The sequence below is a fragment of the Sinohyriopsis cumingii genome, chromosome 7 (assembly GCF_028554795.1).
Source record: "Sinohyriopsis cumingii isolate HCF-2022 chromosome 7, ASM2855479v2, whole genome shotgun sequence".
NCBI classification, from domain to species: Eukaryota; Metazoa; Mollusca; class Bivalvia; order Unionida; family Unionidae; genus Sinohyriopsis; species Sinohyriopsis cumingii.
The window spans coordinates 56,678,340-56,694,298 of NC_142967.1; the positions used below are offsets into that span (position 1 = coordinate 56,678,340).

Genomic DNA, 15,959 nt, shown 5'->3' on the forward strand with positions numbered 1-15,959 from the left:
CCTTTGGTCTATATGAGATAGACAGAAAAGACGAATTTTCGTCTTTTAGTAGGGCTGGATTTGTGAGGTAGCAGGCTTATATCCCTAACGTTAATGTGATCGGGGAACGTATTTGAAGGAGAAACATGTTTACTCCAAAAACTGTTTTTTTTTCTTCCAATATAGTACACAATCAAATACATTAAATGAATGGCTGATTTTATTTCTTGGGTTATTATCAATGGGTGGGTACCTGAGTACCTGGATACCCACTGACAGGTCTGGTCTGAAAAATAGCATAAACAACAAAGATACCAGCAAAAAAGTGTAAAATCTTTCTAATATGAAGTCCAAAACAATCTGACCATAAATATAACCAAGGGCTTCATCCCAGCATAAGCATAACCATGGGCTTCATCCCAGCATGAACGTAACCATGGAAATCATCATCCCAGCATGAACATAACCATGGAAATCATCATCCCAGCATAAACATAACCATGGAAATCATCATCCCAGCATGAACATAACCATGGAAATCATCATCCCAGCATAAACATAACCATGGACTTCATCATCCCAGCATGAACATAACCATGGACTTCATCATCATTCCAGCATGAACATAACCATGGGCTTCATCCCAGCATGAACATAACCATGGACTTCATCATCATTCCAGCATGAACATAACCATGGGCTTCATCCCAGCATGAACATAACCATGGACTTCATCATCCCAGCATGAACATAACCATGGACTTCATCATCCCAGCATGAACATAACCATGGACTTCATCATCCCAGCATGAACATAACCATGGACTTCATCATCCCAGCATGAACATAACCATGGACTTCATCATCCCAGCATGAACATAACCATGGACTTCATCATCCCAGCATGAACATAACCATGGACTTCATCATCCCAGCATGAACATAACCATGGACTTCATCATCCCAGCATGAACATAACCATGGACTTCATCATTGCAGCATGAACATAATCATGGACTTCATCATCCCAGCATGAACATAATCATGGATTTCATCCCAGCATTAACATAACCATGGCCTTCATCATCCCAGCATAAATATCACCAATGTGCATTTCCAATCAAGTCAGATGGTTAAGTTTTATTTGATCATGTAAATAAAAGTAACATCCTGTTGCTAGTATCTTTTTTTTTTTAAATTAGGGCCTAGGATGCAAATATTTGGTTCAAAAGGAATGATGAGCTGACAACACAATATAGTTAAAAGCCATAAGATGTTGGGACTGATGCAATATGTCTGGGACAGACACTGTGGCAGTCCGTCAGTTCTAGGGAAAAAGTCCAGGAGATTAGCCTTCAGGCCTCTTTTTGTCTTGCTTTGTGGGTATAACATGGTTAAACTTGGAAAACAACAAACAAGCTGAGTTGCTGACACCAATATTGATTGTCTGAGCAGCCATTCCAGTCCGTAAACAAGACCTAGTAACACCTTTATTGATGGTCTAACAAAGAAAGTCTCCAAAAGGCAGACCCAGCAAAATGTTAATGTTACTTCCTTAGATTTGGCAGCCTAATGGCTAAACAAATCAATGACAAACTCATATAATGATATCTGGTTCCTCTGAGTACATGCCAATTCCAATCATTGATCAGTCAGACACACACACATACATGCACACACACACACAAATAACTACCATTTTACTGAATTTATATTTGCAGGTACCAGTATGTGCAATGATGGGACTTCCAAGCTTGATGTATGGGAATTCCAAATTTCCAACTAAGGCAGTCCTGGGCCCCTCAAAATAAAAAATTAATGGAACCCTTGATCCACCGAAGAATCACCAGATAGGTCCTGGTCCTATAAGAGATTTCCATGCATTACAATTTGTAACTTAAAATGTCAACATAAACCCTTTTTGGGGGGAAAAGCTTGGCAAAATAACTGTAAGAAGCAGCTCAAATTTTATGCAATTCAAAACGTTGTCTGATGATAGTGGTCAAGACAATCGTAATAGCAGCACCCAGGCTTAAAACTTGAATAGTTCCCAGAGCTGTTATTCAAGAGCCAACATGCATCATTCAGCTGCAATCTTTCCAGCATGATTTTGGGCAATCATAATTAATAACAAATCGTAAAACTTTGCAACTGGAAGTTACAGCCATCAGTTTCTAATTACATGTAATAGGCATGGTAATTACTCTACAGGAATAGCAATTTAAAACATGCATTTCATGACTGAATGGTACTTATCATCATGAATCATTAAGTTTTCCGTGTTAGTCTATAAAACTTTCTACAGCATGTCTCTTTTTCCTTTTTTCAATGTACCATAATAATAATGTCTTTGTATTTATTAAGTATGAATCGTAATATCACTCACAGAGCAAAGCAAATCTCGCAGACTTTCAGAATGATGTTTTATATATTTAATACTTAAAATTCCAGATGTTCTCATTTCTGTCAACAAATTCCATCAACAAAATGTTTGATTTTTGGTACCCAATAGAATTATTCATTAGCCTCATCACCCAGAACCAGATTACCTAGCCCCATCTTCATTAGCCAAATGCTGTCCAACTACTTGGTCCATCATCAACATGGAACTAAATAAACAATCCTCAGCTAGAGATGATTTGGCCAGAATTACAGCATAGAAACTGATGAGATTCAATCACATTCTACACATTTTGTACAATTTGCTCTTGCTTTCAATGCATTTTGAGCACTAGAAAAGACTGTACATTTTTTGTGTGATCTGCTACTCTTACATCATATGGCCTTCACCCTGCACAGCAGTTGAATGATTATGCAAATACTATGTGAAAACAGAACTGCAGTAATTTACAATAGTACAGTTATTTATGAAAATACAGTTACTTACAATATCAAACATGCTTTGTCTGGTAAGTTGAACCTAGGAGTGTTGAAAGGACTGTGTGATTAGTCTTTGAACTTGTTAGATTTTACATGTGATTTAAAATTTTATCAGTCTGGTGGATGTGGAGATATGCTGGTGCATGGAATTGATAAAATTAAATTTTTTACCAAAAGTACAATACAAACAAAACTGTGAACCAAAAGCACATTGGAAACCAGACTAGGAACCAAAAGTACATTGGAAACCAGACTAGGAACCAAAAGTACATTGGAAAACAGACTGGGAACCAAATGTACATCGGAAAACAGACTGCAAAACACAAGCAGTCTCCAGAATCAACCAATATCTACAAAAATCCTGATTAGTACCAGATGATCATTAATGCATGGCATACAATGCATTTCATTCATAAATACTGCAATTGTTTGGCATTAATGTCACTATTTAAAGATTTATAAGATACAGCAAAGATGACTATATTAAATATTACATTTTTATATCCTTGAGAACAAACTTAAATCCTAAGAAAAAATGGTCACATAAAAATGTCTAAAAACAGTTACTCTTGCCCATACATGTATGTCACAAGAAGTCATATTTCTGATTATCAATTGATCAAGTGCTAAAATCAATATCTGATATTTTGTGCATGACTGTCCTAAATTTTCCTGCATGATTTACCACAGTCAAATAATCTAAGATGTTGACCCTGATATTAAACAGGAGTGGGGGCTACAGGGACTCAAAATTACTTAGCCTGAGGCTGTGGACTAAAAATGTAGAATTTGTGACCTAGGAATTTTCTCCACAAAAATGGCACCTGGACTCAACATGTATCTCTTGAGTTTTACCTGATATATAAAAACAGAATATTTAATGAGTTTCAATTACATAAAAGTATGCAATTATTTTAATGTAGTTTTACAAGAGGCCAGTCAAGATGTACCCTGTGCCACTATGCACAATTATGTGCCCCTACTAATCACAATGAATTTACCTCCCTTTGAAGGAATAACACCACTGCTGCACCATTGTAAATTTGGTTACCTGGAGAAAACTGTACACTTTAAAAGTCAAAAGCTGTAAGAAGTCTATTATAAAAAGGTCTCAGAAATACTTAATGACATATTCGGATGCAATTGTTTATATCTAGTATGCAGAAAACCACTTACACGAGAATCCTCTGTGTACATGCAATAGCTGGGCAGCAAAATCAAAGGCTTGCCAGTCCTGCTTCAGCCATCTGCTGAGTGTGAAAATGTGTTGATCAAATGATCATATTAGCTGTGCTGATAATTACAATGATAGAATTAAGTGGCTGAAAGACCCCCAGATGTACATGATGTCATTATAAGAATACTTCAAAAGAACAATACGCAACAGCAGGGCGGCAAGTTCTGAGACTTCAAGTAGCAGCTGAGTGGTGGGAAAATGTGCTGATATTTACAATGATTGAACTCAGGCAGAAAGACCCAGAGATGTACATGTGGTCATTATAAACGTATATCAAATGAACAAATTTAGGTTTCATTGTGTTCATTTCCTAGTGTAGCAGAATCCCTGAATTGACAAAATTCAGCTTATGTCAGTGGTATAAAGAATTTGGAAAATTAAACTCAATGACAACCACTGGTTCTTCTCATCTGGACCTTTAACCACTTCAGGTATGGTCAATATGCTTATGGGAATGCAATATTTGCTGTTGGGACTCTTATTTTGGACCTAGTTATATACCATGTATTAGCAATTCAGGTAAAAGAAAAGTACTTGTTGTTAACCAGATGCTCATGTCAACACAATATCAAAAAGTTCATTTATGTGATTCAGCTTATAAAACTGCTTAAACAGTGATCCATAACAGGCAATTTAGGTCAAAATGTGTGAATGGGTAATTCCCCCACCACTTATCATGAGCCCCTTCAGGTTTTTCAAAAAGACTAAAATAATGATGACATCAGTGCATCAAACATGCAAAAGGCAGAAATATAGTTAAAAGTCTCATTAGCAGTTTATCAAAAATTAAAATTTAAAAAAAAGGGAAACAAATAAGAAAGTTTCTCCACTGGGAAGATTAATGGCTGTGGACTGAATATGATTTTGGGAAAAAACTGGTGTTTGTAACTAGTGTAGAGTCTCCTCACCTTTCTGATAAAACTGTTTCTTTAACAATGGCGCTTCAAACTTCAAAACTGACTCATACTGCATAAGTGCTTATCAGAGCACAGAACACCATCCTGGAACAAATGTATCTAAGTAATTTTGGCAAATAAAGCATGAACATGACTTTCTATGCTTGGTAAAACTAGAGTTGTCAAAAGTTCTATATCTATGATGGAATCATCTTATTGACACAAATAAAAACGACTGCTCCAGTGGTCTAAATGATTAGAGCATCCACCTCGGATGTGGGAGGTTGCTGGTTCAACCCCTGGCCAAGTCATCACAAAGACTTTTAAAAATGGTACTAACAGGTGCCTGGCTTGGAGCTCAGCATTAAGAGGTTAGTGTAAGAACTCATTGGCCTTGTGTCTGGATAATGTTACTGGGTGGGACATGATGCTACATGTTTATGGCATTATGCCCTAGCACTAGACATCACTATAAACTGCCACAATGCAGACATTGTAGCAATATGACCAATTTTTTAAAAAAAAGCTACATTACAAATCCAAATCATGTACATGCACACACACACACTTAAATAAAAATGCAAGGATTGATTGGTGTCTGCACTTGAACAAGGTAAAGAATCCAACAAAAATTATTAAGCAAAATTAATTTCATTTCTGGTCCTCGTTAAATACACAAGTTCAGCTTACAATCAAAATACAGACATATATATTCACATATAAGCCAATTAATTTAAAATAAAATAAAAACCTGGAAAAAGGGAGGTCAGCTTATCCATGGGGCAAGTTCTAAATATACGTTTTGTTGTTGACTTCCGTTATATATTGTTTTTGTGGATCACTGAAGATGAGAGCACATGAATAATGTGAACCCCCAAGACCTTCTGTGAAAATTACATGCCAATTTGTTTAATTATGTTTTCAACATATCCAGATCCAACCACATTAGGTTACAGTCAACCAAAATTTTCCCCAAAAAGTAGACAATTATTTGTTTAGTCCCTAGGCTGCCATCTTACTTCCAAAATAATCAATGCTATGTATCTCTTTTCCGTCAGCTTAACCTGGGAAAGTGGACATAATTTTCAACAATATCTCATATCGTTGGCAGCCCATATTGACACTGTTACAGAGATTAAAGTCTAATTGCTTTAGCTGCACTATACTGTACTTACTTTATCCTGACCATAGCAAATCTATGGCACAATCAAATGATTACATTTTTCAAAATCAGATGGCTGGCATTTAATTTTCTTGAACAAAATAAATACCAAAATGCAAGGTCAGATTACACATTTAGCAAGCTAAGCTTATGGCACCAGTCCTACAAGGGAGACAAAAATAATTCAAAGTAATTATTAATGATAAAAAAATTAAACGAATTAGATATGACCATTTCAATCTGTGTGTACGAGTATTTTGATTTGGAATGATGGCAACACTGGTATTCTCTTACCTTTTTAGCTTTGATATTGTTTGTTGTTTCTATTCCTATTTTTGTTCTTACTTTATGTCCACTCGGTTGTGTTTAGATTTTATATGACAGGAATCATTTATTTATATTATTCATAGGAATTACAAAGTGCTCATAAGATTGTTGGATTTTTGGCTGCCTTTCACATGTCACACAAAACCTCTTGACATGCTACCTTAATAATAGTAATAGTAATAATAATAACACCAACAACAACAATAACAATTCCTTATGAAATAAAGAAATCATTCTTTTGTTAAAACATTCCTTATTAAGAAAATAATTACCATGCCCTTTTTATTCCTTGGGAAAACTCTATCTACATATACTTATAATTCACACAATACATCCATTATATTTTTAAAATGCAACAGTACCCAGACATTTAAATCCCCAAATATGGAGATATTTTTTTTCATATTTGATTTTAGGTAAAATCTGTTACAATATCTCTTCTGTAAGGCCTGAATTGTTTTTAAACAGCTGATCTCTGAAAATAAAATGGTTCCACCTAATACAAATGCTGCTTAACAAAAGACAGCTAAATGATTGTCATCTGATACTGCAGGACTAGGTTTACTTTGGCCTAAGTTTTTCCTTCACAATTTACCTCAAAGTTCCTCCATTAATGACCTCCTTGATTACCAATTATATCACCTACCCTAGTCTGACACTACCCTGTGTTGAGGCAGTGTCATGAACTCATTTTTCAAGAGAAAGCACTTCTCAATGACATCGTGACCAAAACATTTGATTACACTGATAAATGCAGATTCATACAGACAGAAAAATTTGTACAAAAACCTATCGTTAAGGGTCATCCATTTAGTATGTAAGCAAAATTCTGTCAGAGCTTGACCCATCCCCCCTCCCTAAACACATGCATACTTTTTTACACACACCACACCTGCATATGTACACTTGATGCCCCCCCCCCAAATTATATAGAACCGCCTATATTGAATAACCGCATAAACGATCAAAGGTTAATAATATTAATGTGTTTAATAAAACAGATAGTCCACCGATGTTGAATGTCTGGTTGCACCAAAGAAATAAGCTGTGTAATTTTCAAAAGTTTGTCTAGTGCCCACTAAAATTCATATACTGACTGAGCCCAGTCAAACAGGTTGCATATTAGACAAATTATTATCGAGGTTTCACCACCCCCATTTTCTATGCGTAAATACATTATCAGTAGACCCTCCCCTCCCACGCAAGCGTATGCATTTGGGTTTTTTTAAAAAATGAACCTCCATGCGTATGTACTAAATGGGCGGCCCATTATCAGTTTTAATGTAAAAGATTCAGCAAAATCCCTCAAAACCAAAAATCCTTGGGCCAAAATTTTTCTGGTTTTTGAGAATTTTTGGGTTTAATGAGGTTTTAGCAGATGTGACAAAAAAGTCTTTTTCTAAAAACTTAAGTGACAAGAGTGTGTGTGCGTATGATTTAAATTTTTAATGTTGCTTTAATAATTTTCATGTCATATTGCTACGACGTCTGCATTGCACCAGTTTATAGTGATGAAGGCATGGAGGATTGTCTGTTTTTAAATACAGCCTTCTGTAACTAATGTTGTTTATGTTGATGACTCCACTTCTTGTACCGTTGACAAACAATGCTCATCCCTAGCAATCATGAACTTTTTTAATTTCTGTACATGAAATAATAATTCAGCATATGTCATGAAGTGAATCTAATTTTTAGGATACTGCTTTGTCAGTCTCCCTCAGCAAAACATCAAAAGTGAGGCCAAATGCCTTGTTAAAAATCCCAGATATTTTGATATTTTATTTTCAAAAAATAAACAAAGAATATTTTATTTATCATGTATACAAATGAATAGCATCAAACATAATTTGATAATAAGCAGATAGTCTTTCTTAAAAGACTTATCTACAAGCATCAAGTTAATATTAATTTGCCATACACAATATGTACGGCAAATTAATAATAACTTCTATATGGTGCAAAGACTTCAGATTAGTGGACTGTGACCCCTAATCTATGTTAGCACATGTATCAAGAATTGTTTAAATATCACATGTCCTTGGGACATTTTATGGATCTTTGTTTCTTAGATCAGCCCACTATAGTACATGATTGATCTGTGCCAGATTGTGTCAGGAATTAAGCAGCTAATATATATTTCCAAGTTTAAATCAAGCTTTGGCATTATGGGGTGTTTTTTAAGCATAAAAATGAAGTTTGGAATCAAAATTTGTTTCAGTATTACAAGGAACATTTCGGGACTAAAATATAAATTTGACCTTAAGGGGATTCTGGTTCACCAACATTTCAGTTTTGAATTGCATATAACTCAATTGTACTAATTCTCTTTTTTCCAACCCAGTGCATCCTTGTGAAAACCCTCACTAACTATATGATGGGGCCGACCTACTGACCACCATAATAGCCATCTAGTCAGATACAGAACATGTGATAGCAATATGAATCACAGTGACTAAATGAATCAGTAACACTGTTCAAAATGGTCTACTTCCTTTACAGTGTTTCATATGTAGCTATCATTAATCAGAGATATTTCTTTGCTATTATCAAGTTTACAAGAAAAACATACTTTTACAACATACTTCCTAATTAAATCCATGCTGACTGAGGTGAGAGGCTGTGCTTGATAAAGGTGAGCCCTTTAGACCCCTTAAGATACCTGTAATAACAGTAAGGAGTTTTTTTTTTCATACATGCCAACCCCTAGAGAGGCATAAGAATAACCTAAATGGCAAATAAGCACAAAAAATGTAACCTACACATTACATGCCATAATTAATGTACATCTATTTTTTTTTTACCAACATGAATCTATAGCTGGTTAAAATTTTCAAAAATCCATTTGAATTAGTACAAGAATGCAAACACAGATTATTTATGTACAACACTCACTTTAACAAGTCTACATGTCTAACTTTGGTTGTGAAGTAGGTGCTATGAGAATGACAGTGCTTTGTTACAACACCCTAATATTATGATTTTTAAATTGTCCTTTTTGATCAGACATAGGATCACTCTCCTCACACATTTTTCAGTCATATAACATCATTAAGTCACATTCATAAAACCTGTTTTGCTTAACATATGGTGCCATTTTGTATAAACTGCTCTGCCACCTACATATACAGTGAAACTCCTCAAAACTGAAACCTCAGGATACCAGAATCCCCTCAAGACTGAATTATATTTAGTCTCAAAATTTTCCTTTTTTAATATTATCATTTTTTTCCATTAAACCGGAACCCCTCAACTCTGAACATCAAAACCATTTTTTTACCCTAAATTTCAATTTTACATTTAAAACTACCCCATATGGACATTCTTTTGCATACCAGGGCCCAGCAACGTGGAATGAATTGCCCATTGAACTCAGACACAGTGATCCCATTCAAGAGTGCTCTTAAAACTCACTTATTTTGAATGCAATAACAAACTTAAACAAGACCTAATAATGTTTCCTACCTTATATATTTTCAGCATGTTTTTTATGTTTTTTAATTTCATGGTGTTTGTTTTTTTGTAATCATATCACTACATGTTTTTTATGTTATAGGTGTTGTCTAATGTTGTAAAGTGCTTGGAGCTTCTAAAGATTAGGCACTATACAAAGTTCTCATTATTATTATTATAAAACATAATTCAGTTGAAACTTGGAAATATATTTTAGCTGTTAATTTCCTCACACATGCTGGAACTAATTATTTATGTTTAACAGGTGCTGTTATAGTCTGAAAAACCTGGAACGTGAACGTGCCCTAAGGGCACATGTTAAAAGAACACTCTACACATGTGCCAACACAGATTAGGACTGACAGTGGGCTCATCTAAAGTCTTTGCACCATACAAAAGAGTCAACTTTTATACAAAAGAGTCAACTTTTAAGGTTAATAACATGTATTAATATCAACCAATAAATGCTTATTGGTAAGCCAATTGAGAAAGACTGTTTATATGCTGATTATCTAACTGTGATTGATACTATTCATTTGGATACAAGTTTAAAAGAACATTGTTTCTTTGTTTTATATAAATTTTATATCAGTGCTTTATTAACCAGCTATGTGGCTTTGCTTGTGATGACAGAGACCAACAATGCAGTGTTATAAATGTCAGATTCATACAAATGATTTTCAGTAGAGAAACTCTGTCAGTTAAATAAAATTTTCCTAGGTAAAGGCCAAGCAACTAAAATTATGAGGGATGGGTTAATTACAATTATTTACAAAGGGAATGTGGACAGAGAAGAACTAAAAAATTGGAGTCCAGTTTCTCTATTAGATAGCGACTATAAAATACTAAATAGAATCCTGTCCAATAAAATAAAAAGTGATATGAGGAAAGTAATCAACAATAACCAAAGTTGTGAAAAGAGTGGAAGAAATATACAGAACAATATTTTAAATTTAAAAACAATAACAGACTTTATACAGATAACAGAACAAAAGGGGGAATTGGTCCTCTTTGACCATGATAAAGCTTTCGATAGAACTGAACACAACTACATGTACATGTATGTACAAAAGGTTTTGGAAAAATTTGGTTTGGGAAAATAAATTCCATAAATGGACTTGGCAGGAGAGACAAATCATTATGTTCTTGAACTATGCTACATCACACGAACCTGAGCTACATTAAGCCACATGACTTTGAAATTCTACCAGCTAATATGACACATTTCTTGTGACTAGGACTTATTTCTATTTGGAGCAAATGTATTAATTCATGTGAAAAGATATAATTTTCGGCAGTAACATATAGTGTTCAGCTAATTCTTCATTAAATACATGTATTAAAAATAAAATAAACAAAATAAAACAGCTTTCCCAACATTTGTGCACATCTGCAAAAGCCTTAGTAAACTAGAAACTTCTCAAAACTGGATAAAATATGGGTCCCTAGGGAGTTTGGTTTTGAGGAGTTTCATTGTATTTAAAAAAAAGTTATGAATGTCAAAGATGAGTTTAAAACGGAAGAAAGCCATATATTTTCTTGGAAATATGTCATATACAGCTGCTTTAAACAGAAAATAAAGTTGTTGTTGTTGTTGTAGGGTTTAATGCCATTTTTCAGCATATGATAGGCTATACATGGCGGCCAGTATTAATGGTGGCGGAAGAACCCAGGAAACCCCGGAAAGAACCACTGACCCATGAGACATTAATGGCAAGCTTTCTCACATACCCAAATTGGCAGAATCCAAGACTTGAACCCAAGCAGACAGAGGTGAGATGGCAGTGATCCGTAATGGAGAGCGTTATAGACCACTCGGACAATCAGGGCCCCAGAAAATAAAGTACATGTGGGTCTATGATGAATAAATGTACTCTTATGATATTCTTACACAGCAGTCTTCTCTTTTTAATTGTCTCCAATTTACAAGATGTGTGGGATTAGAGAGATGATAATAAAAGTGATCAACACAACTTCATATTGCTTTAATGTTTTTATTGTACCAAACTGCATAATCCATACACATGCGAGTGTAATGGCTGGCATGCATGGATTACATAGAGGATTGACATCAAATGTATGATATTATATTTGAAACAAAACAATTATGCCAATCTGTTTCCATTTAAACAAGAAAATGTATGTTATAATCACTTTAGTAGAAGTAGATATCAAATATAGTGATTCTTTCTATTTGAATAAAAGGAATTATTTTCAAAAGGAAGGTCATAAGAAAGACTTGGAGAAGAAAATTCCATGTGAAAGTGGAGGGATTAAATGTAAGACTATCACAAACAAATTCAGGACTTAACTTAAGCACGTGTCATAACAGTTCTGGAAATTGTATGCATGACACGCATCATGTATAGATAATTCCTTGAAGTTAGGGTTGCTAACACTCTACTAGGACAGGCCATTTTAAAACTAAATGAGAATGAAATGACAAAAAGTTAAATAAGAGTTCTCTTTAAAAGTCTTTAAAACAGATTATACCATAGCCCAATATGGAAAACAATTTTTTGAAACTGAAATGCACACCAGAAATTGTTGTTATAGAGTTTAACACCATTTATCAGCACAAGATAGGATGTACATCATGACCAGTATAAATGATGGAAGAAAAACCCAGGAAAACTCAGAAAAGAACCACTAACCCACGAGAAGCTACTGGCAAATTTTCCACATACACACACTGGCTGAGCCCAAGACAGATGTGAGATGGCAGTAATCCATAACGGCAGGTGCTTCAGACCACTTGGCCCCCACATCAGAAGAAGAATGGTGCTTAACCTAGTGCAAATTATAAGCACTGATTGTGGGAAAGAGTCTTTCTTCTATTAACTGTGAGAAGTTCTGGAAAGTCTGAATTCCAGTAAATTCCTTTCCATTCTTGCTGATGCAAGTAAAAAACAATTAAGCTCTTTAAGAAATAAATATGTTGTATATTATTTGCCTTTTCTATGGACTGTAACACATTGTCTCTACAAATTTAGGCAGGAGACTGAAACTTTGGGACAACTGGAATCATAAGTGAGAGAAGTAAAACCACATGGAAAAAATAGTTGATCAACCCGGTTGAAGAATGCTAAATCGTGTTTTTTAGTGTGACTTTACCTATGAACTTGAACTTTGTGATGTGCTATTGCTGCTGCCTGTAAAATACATTTTTACTGGAGTATATGTACAATGGTGTAATAGACAGAAGCAGAATTGGTAAAGTATGTCATAAAATTTCCAACAAGGGGCCATCTGATTTTAAGCATGCCAAGAATCCATTGAGGAAACGTATAATTGTAATTTGGTATGCATGCTTTACTAAAATAAATATTACAGTAAATGGCACTTAATCTGAATCTCATCTGACCCTCCACCCACCATATTTTATATTGGGACATTTATGTTGGGGTCTGCTTCCCATTTTTGTGCACCCAACAAACAGGTACGAATATCAAACATAGGGTGGGAAGGGTCAGAGGAAACTCTAATTAGGTGGCACCATAATATTAGTACAAAAATTCTCAACATGGTTTAGTTTGCTTAATATCTCTTGCCATTTGTTGGCATTTTTACGTTGAATTTTGTAAAACTAGCTATAAACCTGACCTAATTACTTGACTGAACTTCTGACGGGAACAGTCCAAAGTAATATATTTCATTTCTGTAGCCCAATGGATAAACATTACATCTTTTCAAAGCTATGCGCAGAATAGGCCGACATAGCGCTAGTCAGGAAAATGGTGGGGGGTGGGGTATCCTCTGTGTCCAAAATTAATATTATTTTGAACAGAATATTCTGGTGACAATTGCATCTTTTCAAATGGTACGCATTGCTGTTTTATTTTATTTTTGTCAATCGCTCGAATTCAGTATGCGTTTTGCTTCAGTATTGGAAACGAAAAACTTAGGTGCGCAGAAATGCCCAACAGCAGAGTAAATGCTTTAGTGCGTCGAAACCTATGACACCAGGATATGAACTCGAGTCAACTAAATTAGTTTCTTTTTCTGTTTAAATGAATAACGTGTTATCTCTTCTTCTCTCCAATGAAAGTAAATAAACTATCATAGATCATCTTATCATGTGATGATTACATCAAAATATTAATAATGGCGTCAACTTAATGTCATGCATCAAGTTTGGCAACTTAAAAAAAAAGGATATTTTAACGGTACATGCTGTCTTATTACCATACACTGTGTTTTGCTGGATCATACCAACCACAGGGAAGTTCCTTGCAAAGCTACACGCCAGATGCAGTCTGTTTCTCCGGATCAGTAACTTTTAACAACTGGAAATTAACGTGTAATTCTCGAATAGGAAGTTTATTGTTGTGAAACTACCACCATATTGTTCCAGAGCTGACGGGTTTCTATTTCCGGATCGGAAATGCCAACATATATTTAAGGCTACGTTTGTGCATGGCAGCCGTCACCGCTAAAATTACATTAATCAAATTATGTAGTATGAAATCAAATGATTTAACCCAACAAATTCAATGATAAATCCAGATTCCAATTGATATGGTGTCATATGAAATGATTTAACGAACAAAAGCGAATGATTAATTTAGATTCCAAATGACGTGGTATTAAATGAAATGATGTAGTGTGACATGACATGATTTAACCCAACAAACGGAATGATGAATTCAGATTCCAAATGTTGTTGTGTGATATGAACTGATTGATGTAGCATGAAATGAAATGATTGAACCCCAAAAATGAAACAATGAATTCAGATTCCAAATGACGTCGTGTTAAATGAAATGATATGGTATTAAATAAAATGATTTAAAGAACAAAACGGAATGACGGTATCTGCTTTCAAATGACGTGGTATTAAATAAAATGATGTAGTCTAAAATGAAATGATTTAACTCAGCAAATGAAATCATTAACTTTAATTCCAAATGATCTAGTATTAAATAAAACGATTTAAAGAACAAATGGGATTGATGTATTCTGAATCCAAATGACGTATTATTAAATGAAATTACGTAGTTTGAAATGAAATGATTTAACCCAAGAGTTAAAAGGATGAATTCGTGTTCCAAATGACGTGATATTACATGAAACGATTTAAAGAACAAAACGGATTGATGAATTCGGATTCCAAATGAGGTTGTGTTAAATGAAAAAATGTAGTCTAAAATGAAATCATTTAACCCAAAAACTGAAATGACTTGTTCAGAATCCAAATGATCTGGCATTAAGTGAAATGGCCTAAAGAACAGAATGAATGATTAATTCGTGTTCCAAATGACGCGGTATTAAAAGAAATGTATGGAAAGTAACGGTCTGACTCGAAACAACATTACAATTTAAGGTCAAAATGTAAATCATCTAGCGTAAATCCAAACAAACACAGAAAATCTCTGTTATCTATGACGTACGTCAGCATGTCCAAACATATAATCGACACGTGTATTTACAGCATTCGGCTGAGATTTTTGCAGACGACATTTGTACAGCAAAGGTAAGTTTCTTTTCGTATGATACAAACAAATCTGTGTTTTCCAATCAGCATAAAATGACTTTATCCACATTAATGAATGTGCGTGTATTTTCTTTTAAAGTTCTGCCCTGTACTGCGCGAGATTCCAAGGTTTCAACAAAGGGAGATCTATAAACTAAAGAGATTAAATCTTGATCTTATTTGATCAATATTAATTACCATGTTTAGTGTCCTAACATAGCATGTACGCTAAGCCAAACATTTGTTGGCCGTCACTTTTTGTATATTTTACATTACCGGCACTACGTGCATACACATTATTCGTCCAAGGTCTATATGTTATCAATTCTTCTTTTTCCGCCATTGAATCCAGTTTGCAGCAAATATTAGTGCTTTCTTTTCTTTTCTTTTTCTTCTGGGAGACTGAATATAATTTTTATTAGAATCCCTTATTCACGACTCTTAGTGCATTTGAAACACCCCACTCTCCTTTCCAAACGTACTGAAAATGGGGGTGGGGGTAGTCATATATTTTAAAAGAGAGTAATAGGTGAACAATAAACAGTTGCCTCTGAT

At 34.6% G+C, this 15,959-nt stretch overlaps 1 protein-coding gene across 18 annotated transcripts in view; it reads right to left on the reverse strand.

The window, feature by feature from the left end:
- LOC149795308 (pleckstrin homology domain-containing family A member 1-like) overlaps positions 1 to 14,283 on the reverse strand; it is a 100,527-nt gene extending 86,244 nt beyond the window's left edge. For 3 of the 18 annotated variants that reach the window (XR_016422302.1, XM_089965046.1, XM_089965064.1), the window contains exons 1-3: positions 14,117 to 14,283; positions 5,005 to 5,097; positions 1,705 to 1,842 (exon numbers count right to left, since the gene is read on the reverse strand). The gene's annotated coding sequence lies outside the window, so the exon portion shown is untranslated. Of the gene's footprint in view, positions 1 to 1,704; positions 1,843 to 4,035; positions 4,110 to 5,004; positions 5,098 to 14,116 lie in introns of all 18 variants that reach the window. The other 15 variants (XM_089965056.1, XM_089965057.1, XM_089965054.1 and 12 more) reach the window with 15 other exon arrangements.
- Positions 14,284 to 15,959: the final 1,676 nt, after the last annotated feature.